Source organism: Notechis scutatus, chromosome 4 (assembly GCF_049901735.1).
Source record: "Notechis scutatus isolate UNSWTSFEM ecotype Mainland chromosome 4, rNotScu1.2, whole genome shotgun sequence".
Classification (NCBI taxonomy): domain Eukaryota; kingdom Metazoa; phylum Chordata; class Lepidosauria; order Squamata; family Elapidae; genus Notechis; species Notechis scutatus.
The window spans coordinates 143,108,230-143,122,044 of record NC_142012.1 but is presented as its reverse complement, the minus strand read 5'-3'; the positions used below and the strand labels follow the sequence as shown (position 1 = coordinate 143,122,044).

General features: G+C 37.2%; 1 protein-coding gene across 43 annotated transcripts in view; it reads right to left on the bottom strand.

Annotated features, from left to right (window-relative positions):
* MBNL1 (muscleblind like splicing regulator 1) overlaps nt 1–12,223 on the bottom strand; it is a 173,574-nt gene extending 161,351 nt beyond the window's left edge. For 25 of the 43 annotated variants that reach the window (XM_087965158.1, XM_087965162.1, XM_087965175.1 and 22 more), the window contains exon 1: nt 11,921–12,223. The gene's annotated coding sequence lies outside the window, so the exon portion shown is untranslated. The remainder of the gene's footprint in view (nt 1–11,920) is intronic. The other 18 variants (XM_087965161.1, XM_087965163.1, XM_087965168.1 and 15 more) reach the window with 1 other exon arrangement.
* Nucleotides 12,224–13,815: the final 1,592 nt, after the last annotated feature.

Sequence of the window (13,815 nt, the reverse complement as noted above, 5' to 3'; positions counted from 1 at the left end):
TGGTGGACACTGTTCTTTTTCCTCTTGCCAATAAACAGCTGAAGCTGCTCAATGTTTTCATGAGTGTTGGTTCTAAACTTTAATAACAATTGTTTTTCTTTTCTCTATCTAAACAAATTTAAGAAAGGTTTCTATTATTATTATTATTATTATTATTATTATTATTATTATTATTATTATTATTATTATATCGGTTCATTACTACTTAAATTATAGTTGCCGCATAGGCATCCAGACATTTAGACTCTAAATGTCTTTTCTGTCCACTCAATGAGCCAGTGGTGGGATTCAATTTTTTTTACTACCAGTTCTGTGGCATGACAGGGGAAGGATACTGTAAAATCTCCAGTCAGAGGTGGTATTTGCCAGTTCCCCAAACTACTCAAAATTTCCACTACCAGTTCTACAGAATGGGTCAGAACCTGCTGAATACCACACCTCTGCATTGAGTCCTTCTCAAGGATCTGGGATAGACAGATGTTGTTGTTTAATAATATTAAAAGTATTGTCACAAGATGTAAGCTGCTAAGTGTAAAGCTGCCTTTTGCAATTGACTGACAATGATTTTGTCAGAGATGGTGTTCAGGCGGTGCTCCCAAGGAGCCTATTTTTCACTTTCTTTTGCCAGAGCCTTATTTAATTTTCAGGTCTTTATATTTTGTAATTTTTTCCAATTCTTTTGCTTCTATTCTGTTCTCTCAGGTATTGCAATGTCTATTTATCCAGACTTTTCATGGATATTATTATTATGGTTATTCGCACAGTCAGCCAGATGTTTGATTGGATTTGGCATTTTTATCCATCTACCAAGTCCTTCCATTATTATTGTAAACTTTTATTCATTAAACATGAAACTCAGTCAGCTGAACATTAAAAAATGTATCACAAATATCATTGTCTCGCTCTGATGGGTTGATACAGGTTGCTGCCAGTATAGTAGGTATCAACCAAGCATCTTCTTAAAATGTATGATGTTCCGAGTAGTGCAGACTTTTGTAGTTCTCCTGGTGTTGTTGCAGAAAGCTGCAATTTCTTGATGTCTTTCGTAAAATTCTGGGACATGGTACCAAGTGCCCCAATGACAATGGGTATCACTGTTATGTTTCAACCATAATCATACAGTTTTGATGGCCAGATCACGATATTTTGTGGTTTTTTCCAGTTTTCTTCAACTCTGGCATCTCCTGGTACAGCGATATCAATAAATTGTACTCTTCAGTTTTTGACAACTGTGATATTTGACATATCATGTTCCAAATGACGATCAGTCTATATTCAAAAGTCCCACAAGATCTTCACATTCTCATTTTTAACAACTTTTTCCACTTTATGTACCCATGACTTTTCAGATATAGGTAAGTTGTATTTTTTACATAATGACCAGTGCTGGTGGTGGTGGTGGTGGTGCTGCTGCTGATGGTGGTGGTAATGATTTGTAAGTAATCTATAGTTAAGATTCACAGTCTAGCACTGATGGAAATTTAATAATTCAAGTTCTAAACAAGGACCTAAGAATTGGAAGTGTTTTAAGATTATAGGCAGGGTGGTTTATTTACCATCATACTTTGTTTCAAATGTGGTGCATTTGAAGGCTTTTGTTAAGTGTTTGATACGCACAGAAAAGAATTTGGCTAATTGATGTTAAAGAAGCTGTTCTGATTAAATACAAATTCAACTTAAGGAATTTAGACTTTCTAGACTCAGGAATGGATCTCATTCTTGATCTGGGACTGCCTATTTCAAAAGCCCAGATATGCAGTTCATAAAAGCAAACAAAAGATATTAAAGCAGAGGTCAGCAAATGCCAAGTGCAAGATACAATCACAGATAACCCCCCCCACACACACACACCATAAAAATAGTATTATTTGAAATCTCACATAACAATTACAGTATTATCTTGGAAGGGACCATTGATTTCATGTTCAACATTTCCTGCATTCTTACCTAAGATACCACGTTTTTCTAATGAACTTTCCTTCTTAACTGAATAAAAAACACTTGAGGGTTCTCACTTAACAGGACATATGACAAGAGCGAGCTCAAAGGCAGATGTTCTCAACAGAGGCCTCCTTCCTATGGTGGAATAGCTTATCGCCTAAGGCAAGGATGCACGCACACAATCATGCAGACATATCCCTTACAATTTGCAGAAGACCCTTGAGATTGATTCTGGAGCTAGTGATATATAATCTGTAAATTCCTATATTAATATAGTTATCTATTAATTATATTAGTATATGACTATTATTATATAGTAAAGTATCTAGACCCATGATGGAGAACCTATGGCACGTGTGCTGAAAGTGGCATGCAGAGCCATCACTTTAGGCACGCCATCTGTCGCCCATTGCTCTTCTGAAACTGGAAGAGCAGCTCCCAGCATGCATGCTGGCCACCTGGCTTCCAGTTTCTAATGCACATGCATGCATGATGACTAACTGGCTGGCAGGCATATGTACGGCGGGAAGCGACACTTCTGGTTTCCAGCACTTCCACACCCCAGGGAGCTGCTTTTCTGGTTTCTGGCGTATGCACACACGTGCTCCTGTTTCGGCACTCAGTGCCAAAAAGGTTCGCCACCAATGATCTAGAGTCTAGAGGTTTTTTAAAATATTTTTTATTAATTTTTTGTTTATAAGCTATGACAACGCAATTTATTGATGGATTGAAACAGAATTGAACTTGGCTGTTCAGTTTCACAGCACTGAATTTTGGGAAGATACAAATGGCCCAAAATCTCTCTGCCTGTTTGGCTATGGTAACTGAACTTCTTGTGTATACAAATGCAATGTTTCCCAGCTACTATATGGTTGGAAGTGATTTTAAATTATTTCCATGTGACTTTTCCAGTGATCAATACTGCATCAATGTCTTGGACTAGTGATAGTATCTGTGTGTAGTGGTTATCCTGAGTTTTAGAGTACTTAACAAACAGCAAATGCGGAAAGTTTAGTGCCTGTTGACATAATAACTGCAATAATGTGAAGACAAGAAAACCATTAAGAGCAGGCCCAGCAATATGCATTCTTGTCTTTCTAAGGTCCATAGTCATAAATGAAGAAAATAATTTGTTTGATGAGAATATGATTTCCCTGTAGCTTATATGAAACACTCATTTGCAATGAAACCACATATACAACCATTACTGCTACATGTAGCTTATATTAAATGATAGCTCCTATGGAAAAAAAATGCTAGCATCGAATTATTTAACAAATAATGAGTAAACAATGCAACTTCTCTGAAGGCTTCATAATTTAATTTGGTTTTATCATGTGATATTAAACATAAAACATACATTTGCACATTTAAAACACTATTCAGTGTCTCACGCTAATTTCTGTTATGCCAGTGTCACTGAAATTACACAGTATTTTCTGTTGAATATATGAAAATTAATTTTTTGTAGAAATAAATTGAAGATTGAAGCACTTTATATAAACGTATATATAATTTTATCTATTTTTTTCTAGTCAAAATGAATGCAGAATACATTCAAGAATGCATTACATCCTCATCAAACTTTTTAAGATCAGCTCAATCCAGGATTACTGAAGACACTGAGGATATGTTTAGAATATTGTATTTATCTTTCAGAGAAAAAATATGGGAGTACACTCCCAATGTTGATATTACTTTGTCAGATCTATGCTTGTCATGTGACTAATTACTTTGTTATCCTTAATAAGCTAAACAAACAATACTTTAAGTATATTTATCTTCTGGCACATGAAGTCTGAAATTCTAAAACAAAATGTTTTTACCCACAGCTCAGAAAAGAGCATTTTTCTAATGTAGCACAGATGTTATTTTTCTCAATAAATATGAACAAGTATAATAATATCTCATTGGCTTATATGGATACTTTTTGGGTTTAAGACTTGTGTAGAAAACAGATGTTTTAGATTTTATTTATTTATCTATTTATTTAATATACTACTCATCTCACTGTCAAGCGATTATGGGAAGCTTACAATTTAAAACACAATATAAAAATGATAATATTAAAACATTAAAAATCTTCAGCATTAAGAATTAAAAGGTTAAAATTAACCAAATCTAGATAAAAAGGACTAATACAAAAAAGGGATGGAAGTCAAATCATTTCCTAATATTCTAACCTAATGCAAAGTGGGGCAATCCCATATCAATATTTATGCAGAAATATTGAACATTCAAAAAGGTTTACAAACTTTTAAGCACTACTATATATTGATGGCATTCAGCGGAACAGTGCCATTCTCGTCTATGGAAATCCCTGGGCAGTGCAGGAGTCAGTCTGGATATAGGAGGGGCAAAATAAACTTAACCGGTAATTCTCCACAAATGAGTAAATATTCAGGAACATTGATCCCAATAATTTTTCTTGTAGTTCCACTGAATTAGTTGATGCATGATTTGGTGGTTCTTCTGGATTCATAATTGTCTGCTTTTTAAAAGCAGATGAAGTCCATAGCTGAGGAGGGTTTATTTATTATCAACTTCTATATTGCCCATGTTGCCAAGGCGACTCTAGGTGGCTTAAAGCTATGTAATGAAAACATTATATAAACATTAAAACAATAAATAAAACCATACACTATAATTCAGTTAAAATCCAATTAACCAAGATGAGAGGAAGGGAGCAAAGTACACAAAGAAGGCTATGATAGTCATTGTCATAACTGCGGCAGTCATTAATTTTATTACATTCATATGCCACCCTCTCATTGATAAGGCAACTCTGGGAGGTTCTAAAGCACTTTTTCCCATGCCGTCATAACTTCAAACATTCGCAAACAACATACGTCATTTGAGAGAGAACTACTATGATAAAAAGACATGGATGATGACATTGCAAACCTTCTCTATTGCAGTGCTCAGCTTCTGAATTTCCTACACCTCCCCATACTTTCAGAGCATATGGAACAGGGGTGTCAAACTCAAGGCCTGGGGACCAGGGGCAGATCCGGTTCGCCGGGTGCTTAGATATGGCCGTGGGGCCACCCTGAAAACAATGAAGGACCGGCCTGCAGTGCCCTTGCCAATGAAAATGGAGCTTGAGAGACCCGTGTGCTAAAGTTAATCCTGTGAAGAATTTATTTATTGTTGTTGCTGCTTGCATACATTTTAACATGCTTTAAACCAGCCCAGTCTTTTTATTTGGTTCACTTATGAAAACTATAAGACAAATAGAAATAAATGTACATGCTGTTAGTCAAAACATTGAACATATCAGAGAAATATTAAGAATATACACCAAAATATAAACTTAGGATATAGAATCTTTATAGATGAAAATCCAATCCACACACCATCTGTGAAATCCAGAGCTGTTTAAGATAATTTCAAAAAAGTTTGCATAATAGGGTTGTGCACCAATCCAAATTTGAAGGGCCTAAGAATCAGAAAGTGCATACTTAACACATATTGCTTTTGAATCAACCCAGTTACACAAAGCCTATGAATATTACTGCAAATTCTTTTGAGCATGGTAAGACAACAACTGGAGAGTTACAAACGTATCCATAAAAGCTTAAATATTACGGCTTCATTCCAATCCTTGAAACTGACTTCATTTTTCAAGTAAAGGATTTGAACCTGTCAAGGGGCAATTTATATCCATTATTATATATTATTAAATTATTATGCATGATAGATATTTTATAGTGGAAATTCAAAATTTGGTGAAGTGTTCATGGTTCCAATTGAATTAAATGATTTCATTACAACTGAATGCTTGAAAAAGAAGAAATATTACCCTTTAACTTTTGGACATACAAAAGGAATGACATTAGTATCCACATATATGCCAACATCTATCAATGTCTCTGTGTTGGCAGACATTCACAAATTGCCAGCATACATATGTGAAGACTAAAAATTTATTAGGAAGCATTCACCATGAGATCTGTAGTGAACACATAGAACAACAAGCAGTGGACACTCTAAAACCAGGTAAGAAAAAAAAAGGCCTATTTGGACAATGATTGTGACAGTAAAAATTGCACTGCAGTTCTAAATATTACTTTTTTTGAATGAGAAAGAACTGCTCACACCTAATACTCATGTATAATCCTGTTCTTGGGCTATAATAAAGATTTGATTTTATTTGATCTCATGTGACACTCAATGTGTGTCTTCTCAGCACATAATGATCGCAAGGGTTCTGATTTTTTTTCCTTATTCTATAATGCTGTGCTAGGTCAGCATGTGACAGTTAGATATGTTTGCATGGGTTCTGCAATTCCACATGCAATCTCTAGTGATATAAATGAGGAATATTGTTCCAGGCTTTAATGGAGCACATTCTTAATGACTTCTTCAGCATTTAAAGGGCAGTCAAATTCCAAATCACTAGGGTTCCTTCAAGGAAACAGTATTTATTTTGTTACATTATTTACTCGTTAAGAAAGTAATTATTTTAACTTCACCAAGTAGGCAGAAACCAGTTCCTGTATTTCAGTTAAAGAACAAACCCAGGAAAAACAGGGACAGAATTATTTTTAGTAAATGTGGCTACATCAGCTTAAATATTTATCAATATTCTTTGTAAAAAATATGGCAGAGTTTTAACACACCATAGAGAACAATTGTAGTTCTCTAGAAAACAGACTGAAGTACAAAAGCTCGTCTTGTAAAATGACTGTTTACCTTTAAAATGCTATATAATTTTTTTCTTTATTGTAAAGGTCATATTTTAATCTTCAGTAACAAATACATAGGAATAATGCATAGTATGGCATTTCTAGCAATAATAAATATTTTAACAGAAAATAGTTTAAAGCTTGTATCTGTTACTATTCTTACGTGTGCTTCTCCTTACTGATTTTCAGAATGACAGTAATTGACAACTAAATAACACATCTAACTGGCACTAACACAGAGTTGTGAACACCAGGAGGTGTTAAGGCCCATCCTGCAAATTACTGAGCTTCCCCACCTCCTGCATTGTCCATTACCTCTCCATTAAAATTTGCAACTAAAGGTTGTACATAAAACAGATAGCCAAAGGTATGTTTGTACTTGCAGCCTAGGGAATGCCTGCTAATTCTTAGTCCCAAGAAGGAAGTGGTGCAGCTTGCTTTATTTAAAACTCCTTGCAGTGTTTTCTGTACAATAGTTCATCTCTTCTGAGAATCTCAAATTTCAATCCATAATCTGTGACATTTCTCAGCAACTCAAAATAGTTGCTTTTCAGTCAGGCTGTAATTAATTAATGCTGTTTCACAAGATGTTTACTAAATCCTAAAACTAATGAGTGAGCATGTGATTGTTTGCACTTTCTGTGAACAGTTAAAAACTTTAAATCACATATACTAATTGTCTGATATTTACTATATTCATAAAGGAATTTTAATTTGCTCCCAACTCATCTTGTAGAACTGAAGAAACATTAAGCACTTTCAAATTAAGGGGATATTAAAGAGCTTTGTGTTTCTAATGCAACAATTCCACCCTTCCTGTCATATGTTATCCAAATTATATTATTCAAAATGTTATTAAATAAACTTTTTATAGATTAGGCCAAATCAAAAATAGTTTGCAATCAATAGCATATTGAACAGAATGACTGAGTTCAAACATCACACAAACCTTGATGTGGTTTATTTACATCATGTGAGAATCATTACATTTATGGTGTGAAGATTCAGATATCTGTTTAATAAACAGTTATTTAATAATTATCTATTTAATAAACCATAGTTAAATTGTGGCTTATTATTCTATGTGAATATGACGTTATTTTATTGAACTGTAAATAATGAAAACCACCTTTAATGTGAGGACATTAACATTTGTGTTAAATGTGCATGTTTATTTTTAAATTCCTATGAAAAGGAAAACATTTTAAGGACTATGTCATAAAGAAATCCACAGCCACACATCAGATACACCAACAGTACAATTTTTGCTTTGTAGTTTAAAAGAAAAGTATTTTCTTTTGGCAATTGAGTATTTTTTGTTACTTAGTAGCCATATGTGCTACAAATATTTCAAAAAAAGTATATATCCAACTATGTACTTTAATCAATGGGTGTTTAACACTTATATGTTAAAAATACTAACAAGTAGCAACACACACACACACACACACACACATTGCACTTTCATTTAATAGCAAATAGTGGAAAAATAGGATCTTTCAAAACTACTTTATTATAAGGTATGTTTAAATGAAAAAAAATCCTAATATCAAAAAAGATATGAACTATGCTTTAGAATTTTTTTAATTGAATTTTGAATCCTGATCATAAATAAAGGTCAAGAAATACTTTTCCAACATGTATAAAAATTTCAGCACTTAACAGGTAAGCCAAATATATTACTCAGAATTCGGGGAACCTGTTACTTCTCCAGTTATAAATCTTAAGATGACACAAGCCAAGTAGCCATGGGCAAATAATTTTTAGTTCCTTAACATATTGATCCAAAGAAGATGGTTTATCATATAATTTGTTGTGATGAAAAGTAAATAACAACAAATAGCCTCTTTAAGATTACCTAACAGCTTTCTGAATTCCTTTTCAAACAACCTGCTCATGATACAAGATCTTCCAAGATCTCAAACTTAGAACTGTAGTTTTGCATGGTAGCACATCATGGCCCTATATTTTATACCTTTAACAATTCAAGAAGAACTGGTTAGCTATGAATGCTTAAACAGTTGCTACATTAAAAAAAACTTTTAAGGTAATAATGGTTTGCCACATTTATAATACATCAAGAACTTGAGCTTTCCCAACCTCCTCCTTTATATCTATCCTTTCCTAGGTAATTAAGATGTTCAATAGTTCTAAAGAAGCTTCAAAGACTAACATAATTCAATATACTCAACTAGAAAAGTCAAGATAGTGCACAGATCAAACATATATACAATGTCAGACCACTTTTCTGCCATAACTTAGCCATGGATCCTAGGAACATATCTCTGCATATCTTGTATAATTTTAATTTTTGAAATCTGCTTTGGATTCCTGAACCTAAATACCTTGCACTCCAAATTTTGTCAACTTTTTAATTACTTTACTTCCTACTGTATATCAAGAAGCAATGTTTAGCCTCAGATGTTTTAATATAAGAAACACTGAACCTTCACTCGTACAAATACAGTTTCCTCCCCCACACACATCCACAGTTGACACATACATACATACATACATACATACATACATACACACACACACACACACACACACACACACACACACACACACACTGTTTGGACTAAGCAGAAAGGACAGCTTTCTGAAAAGCTGTACACTAGTTACAACTAAAACTGTTTCTTATTTCTCTTTCTAAATTTCAAAACACAATTTCAAATTATCAATAAACAGTGGTTAGTGAATATAATTATTCCAAGTCAGGTATCATTATACTATGACATATATAAATCACAATTGGAGCCACAACCAGGAACCAAAAGAAAACATACAAGCTTAGGGGAAACAAAAATGATACAGAAAAAGAAGGCAGACTCACTCTTAGCTATGGGACAATGACATAGCAATTGCAGTATGATGTCTAGACTAGGCCAAGGTTACCCTATTATATTTTATTTCATAAAGAACTAGGTTTTTAATCTGGTATTTTCCCGGAAGCACTTAATATTTGATTGGTGCAACAAAGTAAATAGCATATATTCTACTGGATAATTAAATACTTTATTATCTGCTGATAATATATCTATCATTCATCTTTTCTTCCTTTCTCCCAGATTCTTGCTGCCACTTTTGACCTATCTTAATGACTGACAAATGCCCCACCTTTTTGCTATCTAAATTTGAAACATTTTGCCTTTCTCCGATAGATCTACTGGATGTTGACCAGGTCTAACAAATCATCATTTATGATAAAAGTTCAAGAACTGTTACCCACTCTATAGCAAAAATAATTACTTATTTACTTAATCTTTACAAAAAGAACCCACTGAATTTAATTAGACTTACTATAAATACACGAGATTGCTGCTTTACACTGCTTCAAAATCTGATTTGCAAACGACTTTCCATTATTTTAAAAATATACTACATAGCAGTAGCAAGCATACTTCCCATTTTGGAAGCTGCAGCCTCTGTCTACCTTTGCTAAGTCTCCCTCATTAGAGCTTTTCTCTAATCCTCATCAGTCATGGTGGCCAATGCCACATTTTGCAATCCGATTGCAGAGACTCCTTTCCAGGCCATTGAAAACTCTATAAACAATACACCTGAACAATCAATCCAAATAGGACCTTTTACATAGCAACCATTAACTAATTAGGTTCACTTTTGTCTTGTTCTCTCTTAATACATATTCCAAGTCTTAGCCACTCAACTTTTCTGTGCCTCAAAGGGTTCCCTAGATTTTGAAAATTCTGACAGCTCCTCTTCGTCCATCTGGGGCTGGCAGTTATATACTTGGAAGCACACATCCAGGCAATATAACCATTCAATATACAACATGTTTATTTATTTATCTATCAAATGTATAGTCATCCCTATAATCAAAGATATTCACACATACAAACTGATGGTGTAAGTCTTTATATTTCTATACATAGCCACAAACATTTGCAAATTATCCTTTTGAGCAAAAGGCTTACATGTTTGTATACAATCCAAATGGAATACTACAGCTAAACAGATGCATTCAAAGGGGAGGGGGACCCCTCTAACTTTTTTCCCTTGGGAGTTTTGTTCATGTTAACTAAAACCAAATGCCTCTAACAGCTCATTTGAGAATTCAGAAGCTCTGGGTAAACAGCGAGTGAGCTGGCTTTTTTTTAACCTTAACTGTGCCAGTTATCTACTTTGCAGACTCTGCCATACACTGCACCACATTAAACATTCCCAGAAAAAAATCCTAAATATCACGTTTTCATCTTTTTTTCCCACACATGAAGTCCTTTTCTATTAAAAGCCACACCATTTATCTGCACCCCAATCGATCAAAATACAATCCTTAGCCTTTGCGTAGATAAGTTAAGGCTCTCCAGAACTTGTGAACCTGGGCAAATCCCTCGGGATGCCAAATTATAGGGTTCTCCATATAAGGAAGTACAACTAAACATGTCACATGTTAATCTAAATGCGGTAGGCAATGTGTCAGCCTTTCCCAAAAAAAATGGGCTCCCGCTTTACAGCACACTTTATATATATATAAATATAATATAAATATATATATTTCCTCGTCTAACAAGGAAAAAAAAATTAGGGAGGAATCGCGCTTCTAATTTTTGCCCGGGGAGGTAAGGCGTCGGACTCGGAGGGGTGGCAGCAATATGGAGCGCTATGATACTCGAGGCCTGTCAAAGTCAAGTGTCCTACCCCGACAGCCAAGTGGAGCGGGCGTTGGGTCTAAAATAAGGGACACGCAGCACGCCAAGTTCAGGAGTAACATAAGCCCGAAACAAAGGTCAGTGAGGGAAGGGGGCCTTTTCGTACACCTGCTTAGCCTCAGCCTTTGGGCGTGTGTGTGTGTGTGTGTGTGTGTGTGTGTGTGTGTGTGTGTGTGTGTGTGCAGATTGCAAAACTGCACGACCCTGCAAAGCAGCAGCACTCTCTCTCTCCTACACACACACACACAGAGACCGCGTACCCGCGGCAAGAGAGGAAACGTCGGCTGGAGGCAGAACTGCAACTGCGACCTTCTGCCTTTCGTTTTCTTTGCTTTTCTTTTTTTAAGCACGGCGAGGGGCGCGAGAAGAAATCCTTAAAACTGTGGCGGGGACCTCCAGGTCCCACCGCCGGCAGCCCTCCAAACTCGCTTCCTCGGTTTCTCCCAACCGGGACATGGGAAGAAAAAAAAAAGAAGAAGAAGCCAGGCGACTGCTATACGCGACTCCGGATCTAAAGCACAGTTAAAGCATTGCTCGCTCGCTCGCTCGCTCTCCCCCTCCCCCTCACCCCAGCCTTTCCCCGCCAGTCTTGATCGACAACAAGGAAAGACGTCTTACCTCTCAACATTTTTTCAGAGGCAACCATCAGATCTCGGACGGGTCGACCAAGGCATTTTGGGAGGGGGGTAATTCGGGAAAGGGTGACCCTCCCAAACCTTGTTTTTGTTTTGTTTTGTTTTATAAGGGAGGGGGAAAAAGCATAAACAAATAGAACCAAAACAAGCACTGGGGGGGAAAAGGTGGGGGAAGGGAGAGAAAAGGGGAGGGGGGAAAAGATGGGACGCGCCACTCGCCTTGTCACAGCGGCATTCTCGTCGCCCTAAAACCTCCGGCAGCTGCAGTGCAAAAAAGACTGTCGCCGACGGCTGTGCAGGGCACGCTCTTATCTGAAGCGCCGAGTTTCCGCTGCTGCCTGCGCCGCCCCTCCCCCATCCAGCGAGCTCTTACCAGGAAGCAACTGGGCGTACTACTGCAAGAATGCAAAAGGGAGGAAGGAAGGAAGGGAGGGAGAGAGGGAGGGAGGGAAATATAAAATAAAATAAAATTACACGATATACATAATACGCGAGGTTAGGCGGGGGCGCGCAGAGAGCCCAGCGCGCCCAGTCGCGCGCGCATATCGTCTGCCGCGCGGGCTGCTTCCCCCTTTGGTGTCTGGGTCTCTGTGTGTGTGTGCGTGTGCGTGTGCTTGTCTGTGCAAACAAGGTTTGGAACTGGGGACTGGCGAATAGATTCGACGGGGAGAGGATGGGGAGCGGGGGTTGGGGGCAGGGGGGCTAAAAGTGAAAAAAAACACGAACGCCAAGCAGCAGCCGAAAGCGCGCTCGGGATCCCCTTAAATCGCTCGCCTTGGTATCTCCCAAGTCGATTTGTAGAACTTGAGAGGAAAAAGAGGAACAGAGCGAGCGAGAGGCACGCACGTAGGCACGCACGCACCACATCCCTCTCACCATCCCTTTCGGCGTGGTGTAAATGCGGCGGGTACAAAAAAGGTCTCTTTTCGGTGGAGCGTCGGGGGGGGGGGATAATAATTGGTCTCGCTCTGTTGCTGCAAAGTGGAGGCGCCGGATGGTATCCCACCCACAGACTTTGCAGCACTAACTGTAAAAACTACTTAACATTCAAGGCACCTTGCAAATTCGCTCCATCATCAGATGGCATCTATTGCTTGTTCGGTTCTTTTTAAATACTGCGCATTTGGTACTTCTCTTTTTAGCCCTGAGAATTGTAGGTCTCCCTTGTTCTATTGGAACCAGTCCAAGGGTGCCATATGCGGGGGAGGGGGGGAGTAATAAACCAGAGATGGGTGCAGAAGAGATGCCTTGTTCCTAGATCTGAGTTTCTCCTGTTCAGACAGATGCGCTTCTCGTAGCTCACTAAGGTAAAGAGACAGTTTCATTTGGGTTCACGTATTTATATACTTACCGGATTCATCTCAAGTACCGACAAGGGCTGACAAAAAGTAAAACAATTCACCGTTTTGGTCTGTAAACAATAGGCCCCAAACCTATTTTTATTAGATGAAATATATATTTTAAAAAAACAACCAGGAAAGTATGCATCATTTGAGTCCCCACCTACAGCCTGCAGTGAAGCAGTCTAAGAACAGGGAGAGAAACTCGTTTATCAGAAGTTCTGTTGAGCTCCAAGTTCATCCTCCGAGAATCATGGTGGTGTCCTCTCCTATTTTTCCATGCATTGGTACCCACTCAAGTGTGCACCTATTTATATATTATTAGCCCAAGGCAGTCTTGGGACATTACCACATCAACATCAGGTTTGAAACTATTAAATACTGTTCACACAATGCTATATCAGACATGCTTAACTTGAATGTGCATTCCTGCCAATATTAGATTTTGCATTTGCATTGGAGAGACAATTGAAATGCTGATGTGGGGTTTTCATTTGTGAAGATGGCATTAGATGGACTAGCACTTGTGCAAAAGGTT